Consider the following 18711-nt stretch of genomic DNA (forward strand, 5'->3'; position numbering starts at 1 on the left):
CCATCACCAGCTGGGAGCATATCCAGGATGCAGAGCATCCATGGATGCAATGTGAATTCAGGTCCACAAGTAGGAAAGTCTCATTCAAAAAGTAGTCAAAATAATACAGTTCACAGGACCATGCAATCATTCCCATGCAACATGCCCATTCCCAAGAGGGCCTGCATGTTTGCTGCTTCCAGACCTGGACCCAGAAATAGTAAAATCACCTCAAGCCTCCTGTTTAGGCTGGCCTCCCACCACCCTGAGCTTTGGTGAAATGACTATCACTTGCTGAATGACCGAACACGGTCTCAGGATCTTTCCACTCCCTCTACATTCAGCAGTTGGCAAAAGCCCCATGACCTGATCCATTCCGCACCTGGAAGCAAGGTGGCCTTGTCAGGCACTCAGGCAGAAGTACGACAAGCTTTTCCAAGGGACCTCTGTGGGTGCAAACAGAAAGATCAGAATCAATGTTTTGTTCATTGTAAAAGCAGAAAGTGAATCAAGCTGGCTGTAACACCTCACCAAGAAAAGAGCCCCAAAATGGCCCTTAATGCCAGTTACCCTCCTGTATAGAGCAGAGCATAGCTTTTTTCCCCCCTCTGATACAACCCATGTGTCAGTCTGTCCCTTTTTTGACCCATGTAAGTGTTTTTCACTCATTTGCAGTTTATATCAGAACAAGCAGAGAAACTGAAGTTTATTTGGGAGAGAAGCTACTTGTTTCAAATCACTGTAGAGCTTGTGAAAGGTTCTGACCTAAGGGCTGCAGGTAACAAAGTCTCTTTCAAAGCCTGACCAAACACCCTTTCTGCTTCTCATGCTTAAAGGGCCTCTAAGAAGAGGCCTCCTCCACTGCTCAGGCCAATGGTGAGTCATGCCCACAGTGCTGGCTTTGCCACACGAGCACCAAGAAAAACTGAAGCTGAGAAGGGATGCATTAAACATGCAGCAACTGTGGAAAAAGCAGTAGGGTAAGACAGCTTCAGCCCTTGCTTCCTTTTGGGTGCCTCCAAGGATGCCCAGCTAAAAACAAAAACACATTTTTCTGTTACCACATGCTGCTTTCAACCAGCAGCCTTTCTTACTTCCAGCTTATTGATATCTAGCCTACCCTGGTGTTATCTGTTTCCCTTCATCTCAGTCCTGAAGAAGAAATAAACAAGCTTAAAAAATACTAGCAATAATTAGTGGAAAGTCCAGTTCACCCCCACCTGCTCCAGTTCTTCCAGCCCACCATGTTTCTGGCTATCCCAGGCCCACAAGCTCCTCCTAACTGCACATGCAACCGTATTTTCCTAAAGTCTAATTATCTCTTAACAAGCATGGCTCAGATTAGCCAAGGAGTTAAACATCACTGAAGAGGAGGAGAAACATATCTAGCCAGTCACATACATCAGTTTTTAAGGAAACCAGGCTGAAACCGACTAGCCCAACCATCAACAGTCTTTGCTCAGGAGAACCGGGTCTGGCAGGGCAGCATCTTCACCCTCCCGGTCCACAGCGGAGGAAGGGGAGCAGAGAGAACTGCAGCAGTTGCTTCAGATCCGCACCAAAGCCCAAGAAGCACAGAGAAATTTGTTGAGGACCTGCCCACACACACTGGGTATTCCTTTCATATCTGCCGTGACAAAAAAGTCACGTTAACATTTTTGCAAGCACTGGAAGCCGTTATCAAGTAACAGCAAAAAGGCAGACAGGTGTCCTGACCAGAGGAGACAGCATATGCTAACAGTTTGGAATTTATTATTATTGTTAATTTTTAAAGGGGAAACAAATCCCAGAGATTTTTTGTGTGCATGATACATTTTCTGCTCCCTGTTTGATGTTGCTTTCAGACTTAAGACTTCAAATAGCTAACACTAACCTCAAGCCTGGTTTAAACTAATGCCCCTTATGTGACCAGGAATGAATGCATGGTGAATCACTTATGCCACACACAGTGGGGGTGATGAGCGGTGGCCCATGTCTCCCAGTTGCTGTGTGAACACAAGTACACTGGGGGAAAGGAGATTCCAGCTCTCTCTGCATCACAGCCTGATAATTCTGGAAAGCACAATCTTCAGGCCAACAGCCCAGCCACAAGCAGTCAGAGAGGACAATGTAGCTACTGGCATCTTTTGCAAAATATGTGTGTGTGTATATATATATATATATATATATATATATATAATCTGCATAGGCTGCACTTCCATCCTCTCTGCCTGCCTTTGGGAGATGCTTAAGAGAAGCTGCATTTTAATTACTAGCCCAAATCGAGGGAATCTGATTTTGACAGCAAGTGAAAGAGAGCAACTCAAAGTTACAGACTACAGGGTATGTGGGTCCCTGGTCTTCACTATTTTGCTAACATTACTGCTTCCAGAAATTAAGTCAAAACCCCACTTAACTTCAGAGAGGTTGTAATTTGCATCTAAAGTGCTGCCTAAGCCTCAGTTATAATAAACAGATACAGCTCCACTGAAATCAAAAGCATTATTCTGATTTTGTCTGGTTACAGATCTACAGACCCATAAACATTACAGCTCATCCAACCTCCAGCTAAATATCTTCTAATACAAGACCATTATCTTTGTCAGATTGATTGGGATAACTTGTTTAAAGTACTCTTGAAGACTCATTAGCATCATTGGGTTTTGGTGGTTGTATTTTAAGAATAAATCCCAGTAGCTATTAAACACTTGAAAAAGACATGTTAACAATTTACAAACAAAGCTCAAGTAGAGATATAACTATGGTTTTCAATTTTCATTTTGAAATTGGTAAAATAGAAGGAGCAAAGAAAACAGAAAAATGAAACTGAGCTCTGCACACACACTGAAAAATCACCCACATTATTTGACAGATAATGAATTAAAAAGAAATACAGAGATAAGGGAAGCAAAATCATGCTAGAAAAAAACAATCCTCCCCTCTTTTTGAGCCTTACTAAATTATATTTCAGGTACAGCAGATAGACAAGATGACTTCAGGAAATACACTTCATCAGACATCACTTGCCAAAACAGCTGATGTCAGGTAGGGCTCCTCTCCCTTGAGCCTTCCTCACTCTCCTGTAATAGAGCATCCCAGAGACAAGTTTGTGCTGACTATGCTCCCCAGCAGCAGAGCAATGCTATTGACTAGTTTTACAGCTTGCTACCCAGGGATGGATGCTACTGACCATCACAACATCCATACCACAGAATCATGGCTGTCATCTTTAAACTATCTCACCAAATGAAGTGGTTCCCTTAGGCAAATAGCAGATGGGGAGGCCTTTTGCTATAACCAAGCTCCTGTTCAGATTGTTGTGTTGCCACAGCTTTGTTGATAAAAGAGAATCTTGGTTTATTTGTTTTTTTCACAGCTGTCCTGCCCAAATCATACTGCCAAGCATCAATTATAAGTCAAACCTTGGACAAGGAATGGTGGAAGAGCTGCTTGACATTTTGCAGAAAATCCACAAGCATCCCAGGGCCTGCCACGGGGTTCAGGTGCTGATTAGGAAGGGCCACTAACACCCCTCCACAAAGAAGGCTTTTTTAGCAGCTCCTCAACCTGTGAGCCTTCCAAAGGGGCTGCCCCGACCAGCATCACAACCTTGGTCAGGCAGATGGAGGAATGGTAGTGAACTGTTCTGTTTCCTCGCCTGATTTCCATTTCATTCATTGGTCACTCAAGCCAGGGAAATACTCCAAGATCCTTGTGCTTGGGTGTCTCTTGCTTCAGAAGCAACTTTGCAAGCCATCGCATTAAGCAAGGGGCTAGCACTGACAGATCCTCTGCTAGGAGCATAATGAAGGCACTGTGGTGCCAGCCTGTATCTCTTAGCCTTCAGGCTGTAGGATTGCAGTAGATGGGAGCAATACATCCCAGCTGTTCCTTAGGGCTGGCACATCACTACACTTAGAGGTATGGCTGGGATACCACAAAGGTGCCTACACTGACCACAGCTCTCTGCTGGCTCAAAAGGAAAAGGGCAGAGAGCAGCACAGCCACACAACACATACCAACCATCACTGTGGGTGATGGGGGACAGGGACATTTACAGCTCCCACAAGATGCACTCTATTTTAATTCACTTCTGCTCTTCCAGCCCTGGATGCAACCCTAAAAATCCAAACTAGCCCACATGTTGCTATCCCAGCTCAATGAGGAGAGGATGAGCTCAATTCTTCCAGTCAAATGGGAGGGGACAAAAGAAACAGTAGTAGTGGTGGTAGTAGTTTTTTGTTAGTAGTAGTAGTATTTTTGTTAAAATCCAACAAAAATGTCCCCAGGAAATCAAAGGCAAAACAGGGGAAGGGATACAGAGAAGAAGTCTCTGTTACTGCTTCAGTGGAAGAGAGATATTGCTAGTTGCAGCCAAAGGTAACTCAGGTGCAGGAAGAAAGATGTCACAGTCTACCAGTGTCATGCTCCATGGTACTGTCTTCCCATACCAAAGCACTACAGAACTGCGAGAGCAGCTCATCTAGGAGAGGATGCTCAGACACACTGCTCACTGCTCCCCAGCACCAGAGGTGGATCTGCAGGAACAGCAGATGTGAGACAATGATCACACACATTCCTCTCACACTGCGAATCAGCAGCCAAACCACAAGCACCCAGGTGTACAGGGCACCATAAGTACCCAGAGGTACAGGACTCTTGGTGCCCAGGTATGCAGGGGCTACCAGGCCTTCACCCAAGCCCCTGCCATGCAAAGTATCTCCAATAAACAGGGGGCAGGTTTGCTCCCTACCTGACAAGGGCCTTCTTTCCACCAGCTGAGTCTTCCCACTGCTATGTAGGAGCTTCCCAAAGAGACCAAAGCAAAAGTCAGGCACAGCTCAAATAAGCACCTGGATCTACAAAAAAACAGATTAAATTCTCAAGCTACAAAACTATGTTTTAGCAAAAGTGCAATTGAACTTCATGTACTTGTTACATTTCTAAATATACTCTGGTTGTCAAGACAACAAAGAGACTGATAGATCTCTAAAGTGTACTGTATCTATTTAATTGTCAGCATTTCAAACCGACTCGAGGAGGGAAAAAAATGCCGTGTGGTAAGTCTAATCGTCATGGTTACCACTGGCTAACCCCATAATAAAAAAATATATATATATTCTAGCTAAATGTGCCAAGCCATGTGATGAGCAGATGGGAGACATTCTCATTACTGCGACAGCCTCCACGGGAAAACTAAACTTGAGGAAGGACGCGAGAGACTTTACAGAGATCTCAGACACAACAGACATCGTGGGCTGCATCATCCCAGTCATTTGGCAGCAGCCGCTCAGGCTTTTCCACAGTGCTCATTCGCCCTATGTGTGCTGGGACAACCCATGGGGCTGGAGCTTCCTAACTTGCAAGTATTCCTGTTTGGGGATCTCACCCCTCACCCAAAATAGCCTGAGATGTGAGTTGTTATTCCTTAAAAGCCTCTGACGGAATCTAATGTGTAACCATCTTGGATTTGCACTCCCACTCTAGCTCACTGGTTCTCCTCCCTCTAGGCAGCCCATGGGCATTGCTTCAGCAGGAGGATGCTATGGCCTGGCCCTTCTGCTCTCATATTGTTAAGAGCTACAGCAAGGGCTATGTCCAGCCTCGGAGAACAGAAACAAGTGGAAAGAAACAGCCAGCCACTTCTGCAAATATACCAGCCTAAGGCTGAAATGGGAAACACCATGCACCCCCAGCCAGCCTCTGCACCTTGTTTGACAAGTGACATGAAGAGCTCTGCTATTCATATGAGGTCCCTCCCGAAAGAGACGCTTTCCAAAAAAAAGCCAAAACATTGGCTTTTTACATAGAAGACGTCCACAACAATATCTGAGATACCTATCTCTGTATAAAACAATTGTGGCTCTCCTTCACTGACCAGAACTCATCCACCTATGCTCAGTTCTCACTTCTCTTTCATTAAACCAAAATTTAAGTTGCAGGAGAAAGCCACAAGTTTCCTCCAGGTATGAAAAAGCAGTGGAAGACAACTCATGTTCACCTGGTGAGCACTGATGTCAATAAATGGTCAAGTTTCCAATTAGTCTGAAGCTTCCCAATGTTTCTGACAGAAACCAAATCAAAGTCAAATCACCCTTAGAAATCTCCCTGGAGCTGTTTCACTCCTTCATAAAGATAAAAGCTTTCTCTTTCTGCTGTCATATGCTTTCATGGAAACCATAAGGCATTGCCTAAGACCATCTCCACGAGAGCCACAAAGTAAAATTCGATCTGGTTGGAAAACACTACTTAAGAGAAACACCACCTTCCAGGCACCTCAAGCAACACGTTTGAGTTCATGATATTTTCCCTGGAGCTTGCCCCTGCTTATCACCAAGATGAACAATTTCTGAATTCCAAATATGAGATTCTCAGTGATGTAAAAAGAGCTTTCATGCCTACCAACACAGTCACTGTGTGGTCCACCCTTGCATACTGCTTCACAGAACGGTCTGTGCATGGAGATAGGGAGCAAACACCAAAACAGAAGTAGCATACAAGTGTTATTTTTGGTATTTGTGTGACAATTATTTCAGATACTGCTATGGTCAGGAGCTAAAACGGAGTCTTGGGCACAAAGAAGCCTATGTCTCAAAGTCAAAGGGACTTAAAGACAACTGTTTTTTTTTACAAGTATTTGGGTACACCCAAAGTGAAGCATCATCAACATTTTGTCCCTAGATACCTAATTAATTTTAAAACTAAGCATTACCCATGAGGAACTTTAAAAAGATTACACCCCTTCTGAAAGCTGTATCCAGAACTTAACTGAGCTGAAATCCCAAACAAGTGAAAGCTTAAAATCAGGCTCCAAAGTGTGTATTTCAACATCATACAGGTACAGGAACCTAACTTTGGTTTTCCTGTTACTGAAAGTGCTCGCCTAGGGCACCAGGCTCTTACAGTTATGGCTGTGGGACAACTATTACATTTTGTTCTAATAAAGCACGTGCTCTCTGAAGCAAACTCCCCAGGATGACTCCATTGCTTTGGCACAAACGGACTCATTTGGTTGAGATAAAAGGATGCTCCCTTGCATCATTATTATTTGATTTTTTTTTTTTGTAAGATAGAGAAACAGTTAATTTTGCTAAATGAATGTTCTGTTGCCATGACTTCACTGCAGACAAACACAAAGCCATCAAGCTCCTTTTCCTTGGGGATTGTTGCTTTTTTTTAAACAGGTATTTGCTCGTCTTGATTGTCTTGCTTCTTTTCCCAGCATCTGCATTTCCAGCATTATCCCACAGTCAGACAGATACGTAATAGCTATAGCTACTCTCTAAATTAGAGAGATATTTCTGTGCATATTCATCCCCTCATTATCTACCTCTGCCAGCTATGCCAATGCACCTTCTGTGACTCCAATACACAGGACAGTTCTACTTGCAACAGAAGCAAATCAGCAAATCTCTCCAAAGGAAACCCTAAATTCATGGAATTAGTCCCTGAAAGTCAGAATTCCCATGCTCCTGCCAAGAACGAAAGGACTTCTCCATCCTGCCCACTGTGAAACCAGGCTGTTGCCCAGGAATTTGCCCTAGTATAGAGCCAGAAACATAAATTAAAAGCCTTTCCATTGCCTCAGTTTCTCAGGCAGATGAAGAAGGCTGTGCATACATGTTGTCTGCCTCCGTGGGGTGTTGCAACATTGGCCAAGCTAATATTCATGAAGCAAACTGGAGATTAAGAGTGTTATAGACTTTACGGGGGGGGGGGGCTTTTTTCTTTTTTAATATTTGCATTGAATAAGTAGAAACATCATTTGTACCCTGCAGCCATTATATCCTAGTAAATGGCTTATTACAGCATGCAGCCTACCAGCTCACCTCCATCCTGTCTCACTTAAATGCATGTAGGTGGAAGTGCTGCTCATTCCAGAGAACTTTATTTTTCACTGTCTGATGGAGGCTCTTGATAGCTGGGCTCACAAGACAGGGCTTAGGATATAAATACTTCAGCATGAGCTTGTTGTTTGGTACCTATTTATGACAATCATAGAACAATTAATTACTTCCCGTCTACAACTAATTCCTGTCTCTTCCAAAAAGACATAAGAGAGGGTGAGTTTCATCTCAAGACTTTCGATTTCCTGATGAGTCACAGCAGACCCACTACAACAAGCTTAATACTTCAATCAGACTGTTTCTTATTCAGGTATATTCAATACATTACTAAGATGTGGAGTGTGCTATTTTAAGGGCTAATTTCAAGCACTGCATGCACAATGCCTTCTCATCTGAACAGTCACTCTCTCCTGGACGAGACAGATGTACCTCCTACACTACCATCCCCTTCTCCTCCCTGCAAATCATATAGATAAATAAACACTACAAGAGCAAAAAGTGAAGGGCTGTACACTTGGTACACTGATTTTCACAAACACAGTCCCCTCTCCCACTTCACTAGTTCATTCCCTGCCCTTTGGCAATAAAATTACTTATGTGACAGTAGCATCTTGACAAGGAGAAAACATTCACAGACTGCACAGGCTGCAACAAGTCCACAGTGTCTTGTTTTCTTCGTTATAGGGCCAAGAATCATAGATTTATTTTTCTGCCCCAAGGAGCAACTCTGCATCCCAGTACAAATTCTCAATTGTCCCCAGTTCCCACGCCACCCACTCACAAGCTCCCAGGCTCCACCAAGGAGGCAGGAGACACCTTGCCCAACCTCTGAGCAGCAACACAGGTTATGGGGAACAGCAGGTGCTCTCTGGTCCTCATCATTTACTTAATTTAGTAAGTTCTTAGATTGTGTCAATTGGGCAATAGATCCCAGATGGATCATTTGAGTCTAGGACAGGTTGCACTCTGCATCAGCCTGACCACAGTCAGCTGCAGTGAAAACAGCCTCATCCGAGAAGACTGTGAAAAGTAGAGCAATGGCTACATCTCTCTGGACCATGTACATGCCAGGTTCTCGTAAGCAATGCAATTAAAAGCTCCCAGACACCAACAGCTGCCTAAAAAAATATGTGGCTGCGATGATAAATATGTTAAAGACCATAACATTTAGGTGAGACATACAAGGTACAGGAGACAGACAGCTATGTTCTTGCTTTCAGAGTTGCTACAGTGCCATCAAGGACATCAGCTACTGTAAAAGCAGTAACTCCACAGACACACTCAAGACTATACTTGTGCTACTTGCTAATAGCAGTTTTCCCCATGGCACAACTGGACTATGCAGATAGTTTCTATGAAAACAGCAGCAGTGCCAGTTTCTGCCAAGCCCATGCTAATTACAAGTGATTCCAGCTCAAATGCTCTTAAGTCAGAAAGTGTTTAGGTGACATGAAACCAAAATCTCACATTTGTCTCACCAGCTCTCTAGTAGTGAAGTAACCTACAATCAACTATAAAGACCTGTCCATGTCTCTTTTCTTTATTCCTCCTTGGAAAAACTTTCATATAAATTCTAATTTTATGCCAGCAAAAATACATAACTTTTTTGATCCACGCCAGTGCCCTCAGCTTGTTGGTGTAATTGAACTGTCAAAGCAACACAAAGGATATGGCCACTGATATTCCATTAAAGTCAACAGATCCTCCAAGGCTTAGTGGCTCCTCAGGTGCTACGTTGAAAGTGTCAATGTCTCTTCATGTATCACATTTACCTGAAACACTCAAGGCACCTTAAAAATAATTCAATCAGTTTCACAGAGTCTGTGGGAACAAAAAGGGCAAGTGGTGAAAGATCATTTCAGATAGCCAAGTCAAATTTGGAAGGAACAAGGAAGCAAACAGACTGAGCTGTAAATTTACAACATGGCAAATCTCCTCTTGAATAGGCTCAATCAGTTAAGGTCACTTTAATTAAGGTGGGGATACACAAATTTTATAGATTTCCATGAAATACACTATTATCTCAGTCTGGCTGTTTACGGGACAGGTAGTAGGCTCCACAAGATCTACAGTGACAATCAGTTTGAGCTGCATGTGACAGAGCAACCCAGCTCTGAATACAAAACCCCAGCTGGAATCTCAGCATCTGTTCTCTCTAGTTCAGAGTACCTGTGATAAAGTTTCTTGAGCAAGTTTGGGCTGGACTAGCCAGCATCCACTTCCAACAAGATCAGACTGAGCAGCTCTCCTCTTCTGCAGATGACAACCAGCTCCTCTGTATAAAGTATCAGGCAGCAGCTGATGAACTTAACTGTGCTGTAGAAAGTGCCTACAGAGTCACTGCCTCGAGTCAAGTGCAAGAAACTTTCTTGAAAAACAGTGTTATGAATAAGAAGAAAATATAGGACCACATTAAAAAAGATAAAAAAGAAAAAAGAAATAACAAAAAAGAAACACATCATCAACAAAGATCCCCAACAACTTAAAAGGGACTGTAAATTGCAATTTCTCTTTTTTTTGGACAACACTGCTAGTAGCGTATGGGTCTGCAGCCTAAACAGACAAATTATGAGATACAGTCTCATCTCATGCTCTTAAAACATGCAAGACCAGGATTTTCCCATGCCAGACAGTTAAATTCATGTGCCTTCCTAAAAAGCCATTTGGAAAGTTTCTAAATGCAGTAGGAGATAAATAACCCTGCTCCGTCCATGCCTGCATCTCCCTCTCCTCCCATTAGCACACAGGGAGAAAGTTGGCTTAGAGCAATACAGCATTTCAATCTGAATATGAATCACTCCTCTGGTGAGAAAACAAAACAGAAGCCAATTTCTTATGAGCCTTATCTGAAGATATAATGAAAAACAACACATCTAACAGGAGCAATGGAAGTAAAGCACGGTGAAAATACTGGCTCAGACAAACAAACAACAATACTTTCCATCCTAGAGGATCCTGAAGTGCTTTACAAACTCAGACAGGCAGAAATAATTTCATCTGCTACTGAAACACGGTCAATCTCTGGGTACTCAGCTCAGCACCATGCCGCAATTCATGATGAAGGAAGAACATTAGAAACTGTGAGAGTTTAGGAAGGCATTATCCCTTTAGTGGGAGCTCGGTCACTCTCCTGGAAAGTGGAAGTTTAATTTTTACTCATATGATTCAAAATGTCATTATGTGAGGTGAGCACCTGAACAGCAGGTGCACACGATGTTGTACTTAAATGTGACCTGCTGTAAAACGGATGGAAATCAAACTCACACATGCTCTCCAAAGGCTTCTAGTTCCAAAGGCTACAGAAAATGGTGGCAAGGATTAAAGTTTCTGAACCTGCCTGGGATTACAAATGAATTTCTTATCATGCACAGGACTGAGGGATCAGGATTTCCTGCCCCTGGTTCTGCTGCCATCTCCATATGGAGTTTAAGGTAAATCACTTCTCCTACGCCCAGCTGCCATCCAGAAGTCACAGTGATATTATTAGGAATACACTATTAGGAATAGTCTGGAAGAAAGCAAAGCATTATTACTCGACAATGCTACTGAAAGCGAGTCTTGCCTATCAGCAGCTTTTATGCAACATTGACAGAAGCACCATTTTCCTCCTCTCTCTTTGCCCCTTCACTCTTCCCACACATCTGTTGTGCCTCCTGTCACCTCACTGGAAATATTCATCACCCGTTGTTACAGTGTTGGTCAACGGAGACCATACAAACTCAGTCATTTCACATGCTACCGAAATACCAACAAACAGTAAATACAGAAACCCCTCAAGGAAGAGGCTCTGAGCAAGTGATCTGCAATTTCCAGAACTAAATGTTTACTCTTCCTCCTGGCAGCATCTGGAAGCTTGCAAACCATTTACTTGCACCTTGGAAACAGCTACTTAATTCTCCAAAGACATCAACAATTCACCTTGACTCAAAGAATGGTTTTCTGAGCTCTGAGGAAACAATGAGCAAAATCATCATATTTTTCTTATTTTTTTGGCAAATGTCTGGTAAAGCTTTCTGAAAGGAGCTTACTTAATCTTTTCCCACATTATATTCTATATACAGCTGCAATTCCAGAGACAAAGTAAAACAAAACTTGGTGTACAAATGCAAACAAATCAGTGTTTGGCCTCATCTGCCTAAATCAAAAGCCAACTTCCTCTCTTCTTGGCTCAGCAACAGAGATCCAAAGCCAGTAAGTTCCTAGCATTTCTGAGAGGCTGACTCTTGGATGGGTTTGTGTGAGTTTGTCTTCAGTGCCTTGGGTCTGTGTGACATTTCAAGGGAAAATGCCCTTAGAAGGAATATGGAGGGTAAAACATGGGTTTGGACAACTACTACCAAGCCATTTCTCTGAAGAAGTGACCTCTCTCCAACCATGCAGCCATGCTCTTGCCAGTTGGACACTCACCCTCATCCTGGTTTGAACAGAGCTAATTAATTTGGTTTTCCCGTGGGAGTAATTAACAAATCAATAAACAAGAAAGGAAAGTTACAAAGAACTGAACACGATTTACAGGTAAAGTGCCAGGGGATTCAGGCAAAAAATCATTGTTGATTCATCACACAAGTCATTGAAATGCCTAAAGAAGAAGCTATCAAGAGAAGTCACTCTTCTTCTCAGTCTCTTATTATTAGTTACTGCTGGAAGTGACCTTTTCTGCAAATCTCTAAGACCATTTTGAAGTGAACACCATTATGAAGTGAAAATTATTTCTCAAAATGAACTAAACCGCTTCAAAAGCATTTTATTAAAGGTTGCATCTTGCTTCTCTCTCACCTTTAGACATTTAGGATGAACTACCTACTACAAGAAAACATCCACTGTGCAGTTCTACCTGAGAGTCCCAAATTCGGTGATACAGCTGCTTGTGAAGTTATAGAAGCCAACAGAGAGGAAATTTACTGAAACCAAGGGAGAGAGAAGGTGCTTGATGCCACTAGAACAAGCCAGTAGCAAAACCTAAGGAGAAACCAAGGAGCCCCATCCCTCAGCTCTACCTGCAGCCTTGGGAAGTGCTTAGGCAGGGAGCTGACATTGCCTGCAGCCAGCACAGACAGCATGCCTAACTCCAGAATCTTCTCAGCCTGGCAGAAGAGTAGGAGGTGCAATTGCTGGCAGAAGCAGGCAGAGCAGCAAAACTGGTGGAGATCATAAATGGAAGAGTGTTGTAAAACATGGAGGTGAGCACAGACTGACACTCACCTTCACAGTTCCCCCACAGAAAAGCATGCCTCACTAGACTCTCAAGTCGTTGAAACACATCCAGCCTTTGCTGCTTCAATCCAGGAACCTCATTTGTATGCATGTTTGTTCTCACACGCAAACATGGCAAGGTTTTAACCGCACACATTTTGTACATGTCCCACAGGCCCAAACTTATAGGTTACTCAGGAAACTTGGTCTAAAACAGGATTGTAAACCAAAGGAAAGAGATTACAGATAAAGGCAATGGCCACAAAGAACTGCAGAGCAATTTGGATTGGAAGTGAGCTTTAGAGGAACCCAACACACAGGTTCCCCAAAACACCCTATCTTCAGGACCTTTTTCTTAAAGCATGACTTACTTAAAAGATAGCACTGACTGATCTTCCAAAACTGATTAGTCACAGGACAATATGGGCTAGGCTCTCCGCATTCAATATCACTCCCGAGTGGAAAGTTCTCATCAAAGCTATAATATATTCTGTTCCAGAAGAACAATTAGGTGACATTAGACAGGTAGTCATAACTCTCAGAATTAAATAGCCTTGCTATTTATCAGTATGTGCTGTGCCTTTAAAAGTTTCCAAAAGTAATGGTCTCTTTTTTACGCATGCTGGAATATTCAAAAGCGTTTCATATTTATTCTCATATCAAGAAAAGAGCAATTAGATCAATAATGAAACAGGAGTGCTCCCTTTTACTTTCTGTGGTTTGCAAAGAGGTTCATGTTTCTGTGTGAGTACAGCTCTCGTTTTAGTGATGTGAAAGTGTGTGGTTTGTGTGATACCCAGTTTCTTCTAATATTTGAGTTTCTGTTGTTACCTACCTACAATTTACAGTAAAGCACTTTTGTATTCTCACACCTCTCAATCTCAAAATTAGACCAATTTTCCCAACAACAAGATTTTATGACCCCCTTTTCTCTCCCCTGCCCTCCACACCCCCCAGCCCCCCCACCCCCCCCCAGTGTTTTACAAATACTGGAAACCTTGCTGATGACATCCTCCTCACTAATGCAACATGAAATCACGTAAGACTGTATTAGTGTTACCAAATCTACCTATACATGCGTCTGTGTATACAGACGCATGAAGCAGCAGACACAAGCTTTTCTTTAGGGAAAAGAACCAGTTTTGTGTTTGGAAAAGCAACTAGAATTCAATGGCAATCTGAGGGTCCCCAGGGGCTACTGAGCAACATTTGAACCACTGTTTACACATCACTATCGTGCTATTCATTGCGATTAGATTATTATTATTTACAAAAGCATTCAAAATATTTAGAACTCTTCCCCCCACCTCCCTACTGCGGAGCATGAATCTAATTCTAGCAAAAATCTCTTCAGAACCCTCCAAACAGGAAGCACACAGTGAAACTACTGCGGATGGGTAATCTGCTGGCTGCAGCATAGAATCATAGAATGGTTTGGGTTGGAAGGGACCTTAAAGACAATCTCATTCCAACCTTCCTGCCACAGGTAGGGACACCTTTCACTAGATGAGGTTGCCCTAAGCCCTGTCCAACCTGGCCTTGAACTCCCACGGATGGGACAGCTACAGCTTCCCTGGGCAACCTGTGCCAGTGTCTTCTCACCCTCACAGTGAAGAACATCTTCCAAATATCTGAACTAAATCTACCCTTTTTTTCAGTTTAAAGCTGTTACTCCTTGTCCTATCACTACATGCCCTTGAAAAAAGTTTCTCTCCAAATTTTCGTTTTGTAGGCCCCCTTTAGGCACTGGAAGCTGCTCTAAGATCCCTCTGGTGCCTTATCTTCTCCAGGCTGAATAAACCCAACTCTCTCAGACTGTCTTCATAGGAGAGGTGCTCCAGTATCCTGAGCATCAAACCAAACCATGGCATTTATAGCACTGTGACCCTCTCCACAACCAACAAGAGCACTGACATTTTAGCCAGAAATGTGTCCATGCGCCCTACTCCAGAATTCTTGACTATGCTGACTATGCTATCTCAGTGACCTTCAGAGGAATTCATCTTTGTCAAATATGCTGAAGGCCCCAAAGTGAGAATTCACCTGCTGCTACAACACAAACATCAATCCAACAATAAAAATCGCAGAACAACCAGAATACTAAATATTTCTGAAGAAGACAATCACCAACAGCAAGGTTTTCAATTCCCTGGCGAGTCATCTAGTTAGCTCTGGAATCTGAACCTACTCGGTGTGCACATTAAGGACTCTCTACTTCTCAGTGATTCCTCTGTCCTGCACATCTCTGGACCAGCACAAATAGTCTAAGGGCATGGCAGTTTTATGCCTGTTATCTCACACTAATTTAACAGCTATGGCATAACACTGCATTGCCTAGTCATCCAGCTGCTTTGACTAATATTAATTCAGGCAAGTCAGGACACAAATGTTCAAACCCCTTGATGTATCTTGCACCCACCCAGGGAGGATGTGGCTTTCAGTCACTCTACATAAACCCTGGTGGGATTATCCTTTATGGGATAAGTAAGGAGGTCAAGCGCTGCGATCTATAAAAAGGACATGACGGGAGTACATAATCCCCCACAAGGCACATCCCTCCACCTTTTACAGCCAACAACAAGGATGACTAAGGGCACACAGCAAAAAACATGATAACCGAGGCCACAGAAATGAAATTGACAAATGTACCATTTACCTTGTCATCTTAACATGAAGTGAATTTATCTGATTTTAGCATCAAACATGCCAAAAAGGACATGTTTGGAAGAGATGCACAGACAGAACTGTGAGAACATTGCTTCCTGGGTTCTAGCTGGAGAAGAACTGCTGAAACTTTCTGGTTTCATTCCCCTGGATTCCCTGCAGATAGCCCTTATGCCATCAGGAGATGGCAAAAGCTAAATCTAGACTAACGCAAGGCTTTAAAGCATCCTCTCAACCATTTGGGCAGTGCTCAATGAAACTGGCATATAACACACTCTGCTATAGAAGCACGAGATTTAGGTGCTGCCACTGAGGGCAGCTGTAGGTCAGAAAGTGCTGTTTAACAAAATGTTTAAATTAAGGGTGGGTGCTAAACTGAAAATACTCTTCTAAATCAACATCACAGTAGATCACAGTGACCATGGAGCTCAAGTGTGCCAAATTTCAATGGCAGTTGGTTTTCCTGCTGCTATCTCCATGCAGGAGACCTGACCACCCTCTGCGTCTAAGCCCCTCCAGGACCATTTACTTCTCAAAGTTTGATGACACTGTGAGATCTTCCTTTGCAATAGAGGCAAAAACATACTTGCTACAACAAACAGGCCATGGGAACAGCTCTGTTTATTTTAACATAAACTTCTTACACACCTTAGGAGAGCCACTGGCTGGCTTATCCTTCACCAAAACACCACAAAGGAGCTCACGCTGGGAATGCTGGGAATGGCTCCAGATATCTCTTTGGAAACTAGCATGATAATAAAACTTCTGCTGAAGTCATATGGTTCTGAAGCAACCCAAGATGGGCTATCAGGAAGTGGGCCACATCTGAAACCAACCACAAGCTCCCCGGCAACAGAGATTCCCAGCAGCAGCACAGCAGTAGCCATTGCCCTCATCTGGGCACCTAGCCATTAGAAAATGTTGCAAAAGCCTCTTCGTTTTTGCTCCTCCCTCAGAGAAGCTCACTAACCACCACCACTGGATGCCAACTGCCTTCCCTCACCAGTAACCTAAGCAGGATTTGGACTACTCTACATGAGTTGAAAACTTTTCTCCCCATCCTCCAGACGAGCTTGCACAGCCTCTCCTCATCCCAATGTTAACAGAGTTTGTCATCAGCTCCAAGTGGCCTTGGAGGGAACAATAACTCTCATCTCTCTTAGCAAGAATTTGGAAAACCAGATTTTACTGGACAGGTATGTCTGGCTGAGATATGTGACCAGATGCAATGCAAGGTACAGTGTGTGACCTGGAGAAATATTACCATCGGCTACCAACAGCACAAATTTCTTTCTTCCCTGTCCTTCATTAGCCTCAGAAGCTGGCCTTGCCAGAGGCAGTAATGCAAGCTGAGACAACAAAGCACATTAATGATGGGCCTCGTCATGTTCCATATTAATTACTGTAGCTAGTGGTAAACTGTTGGTTATAAATTATATTTTGATAAACTGCCCTTTCTTTGACAAGCCAGCTCCGATGTTTAATGCTGCACTTAATCCTCAGATAATACCCCAGGAGTCCTCAATGTGCCCAGCAATAAATCAAAGCAACCTTCAAAAGGCTGGCACTGCTCCCCTTTTCCTACGTACCCTGACCTGAAACTATCCCATTGCATCAGCTTTGTTATAGGGCAGTTCCAAAGGCTGAGTTGCCAAAACCAGCAGTGCACTCAGTTACCAAGGGTCCTACAGAGGTGCCCAGTGCTTCCTTTTGCATAGGAGCAAGGCAAAAGCCAGCACGGAACATAAGCATGTTTGTTCACATCATAACAGTTTTCCAGAAATGCTGCAGCATTACAATGTTCTGCAAGGTAGAACAGCAGGGTAGCAATTCCCAGAATAGCTCAACATTCAGAAGAGAGGAGGATTTCTTCTACCTGGAATCAAAACAGTCAACTAGAATCTTTATCTAAAACCTTAATATTCTTATTTTTGTTTCTTTTTAATTCAGTAACATTTAGCTAGCAGAACAGCTGTTAGCAAAGGTCTAGGAGAGGTGGAATCCCATTTTCTATATAAAGAAAAACGTTTTGCAGGAAACTGCAATTTGACAAAAATACCTGCTTAGCAAAGTACATTTTAAAAAGTGGAAAAATATGTTTTCTTTCTTCTAAGGTAGCAAAAGATCCACCACAGCTCATGAAACGGATCCCAAGTCCGAGGGACAAAGGTATAAAATAATTTTGCAATGCACATGTAAGAAACTAAGGAGGAGGGATGTGCCCTTTAAGAAGCAGCACAGGGACAGACACTCCATCTCAGGCAGACGTGCCCATCACCTCCAACCATCATCTAAACATGTGAAAAAAAATTGCCAGTCTTCCCAAAGAGCAGGTCCAGCTCTCATTAGTGACAACCATGACTTTGCAGCTGGCTTTAGATGGACCTGCGTCAAGCCTGGCACAGTCAATGCTCTCCTTTATTTTACTCTAAAAGCACAAGTCATCACACTCAGCAACAACAAAATGTTGCATATGGGATTTACAGTGCTAAAAGCCCAAAAGCTCAGGTTAAGGTCCAGCAGTGGCAACCAAGAATCCCATCCTCTCTTCCACAAAAGGATGTGAAGCCCTTTGGCATTGCTGCAAGTTGCAAATTAAACTGCTTACAGCAGACCAGGGTTCAGTGTTGTTCTTCCACCACTGGTGGCAGATGGTGCGTGCTATTATTAAATCTTGATTTTCAGCTTATAATAGTAATTGTATGAAAACTTCTGCACTTGGACAACAACTCACTATATTTTGGGAAAAAGCAGAAGTTTTGCAGTTAAATAAATCTCTTATTTTAACAATTAAAAATATATACATAATCTAACATACTTCTAATTGGAAACACACAGAAAATAGGATATGGCCATATTAGTTAAAGGTCAATGCATATTTACCCACCTCTTTCGAAACTGACAGTATTCTCGTGACAACCATAAAAGCTGCTTTAAATTTTAGTTCCCTAGAAAGTAAATATATGGAATCCAAAGGCATAACCACAAGTGCCACAACTCTTAACACTGATGTCATATTCAGCTTAATGTGTGCTGCAGAAGTCTAGAT

The 18711-nt window shown here is 42.9% G+C and overlaps 1 protein-coding gene across 14 annotated transcripts in view; it reads right to left on the reverse strand.

Moving 5' to 3' along the window:
• LPP (LIM domain containing preferred translocation partner in lipoma) overlaps positions 1 to 18711 on the reverse strand; it is a 338569-nt gene that overhangs the window by 234491 nt on the left and 85367 nt on the right. For 9 of the 14 annotated variants that reach the window (XM_061452168.1, XM_061452170.1, XM_061452181.1 and 6 more), the window contains 2 exons: positions 4712 to 4817; positions 362 to 425 (listed from right to left, as the gene is read on the reverse strand). The exons of 1 other annotated variant lie outside the window; for it this stretch is intronic. The gene's annotated coding sequence lies outside the window, so the exon portion shown is untranslated. The remainder of the gene's footprint in view (positions 1 to 361; positions 426 to 4711; positions 4818 to 18711) is intronic. 4 more of the 14 variants (XM_061452176.1, XM_061452172.1, XM_061452177.1 and 1 more) reach the window with 2 other exon arrangements.

Source organism: Pezoporus flaviventris, unplaced genomic scaffold (genome assembly GCF_033815535.1).
Source record: "Pezoporus flaviventris isolate CSIRO_AGI_PZ_B2104156 unplaced genomic scaffold, CSIRO_AGI_Pfla_v1 ptg000013l, whole genome shotgun sequence".
NCBI lineage: Eukaryota > Metazoa > Chordata > Aves > Psittaciformes > Psittacidae > Pezoporus > Pezoporus flaviventris.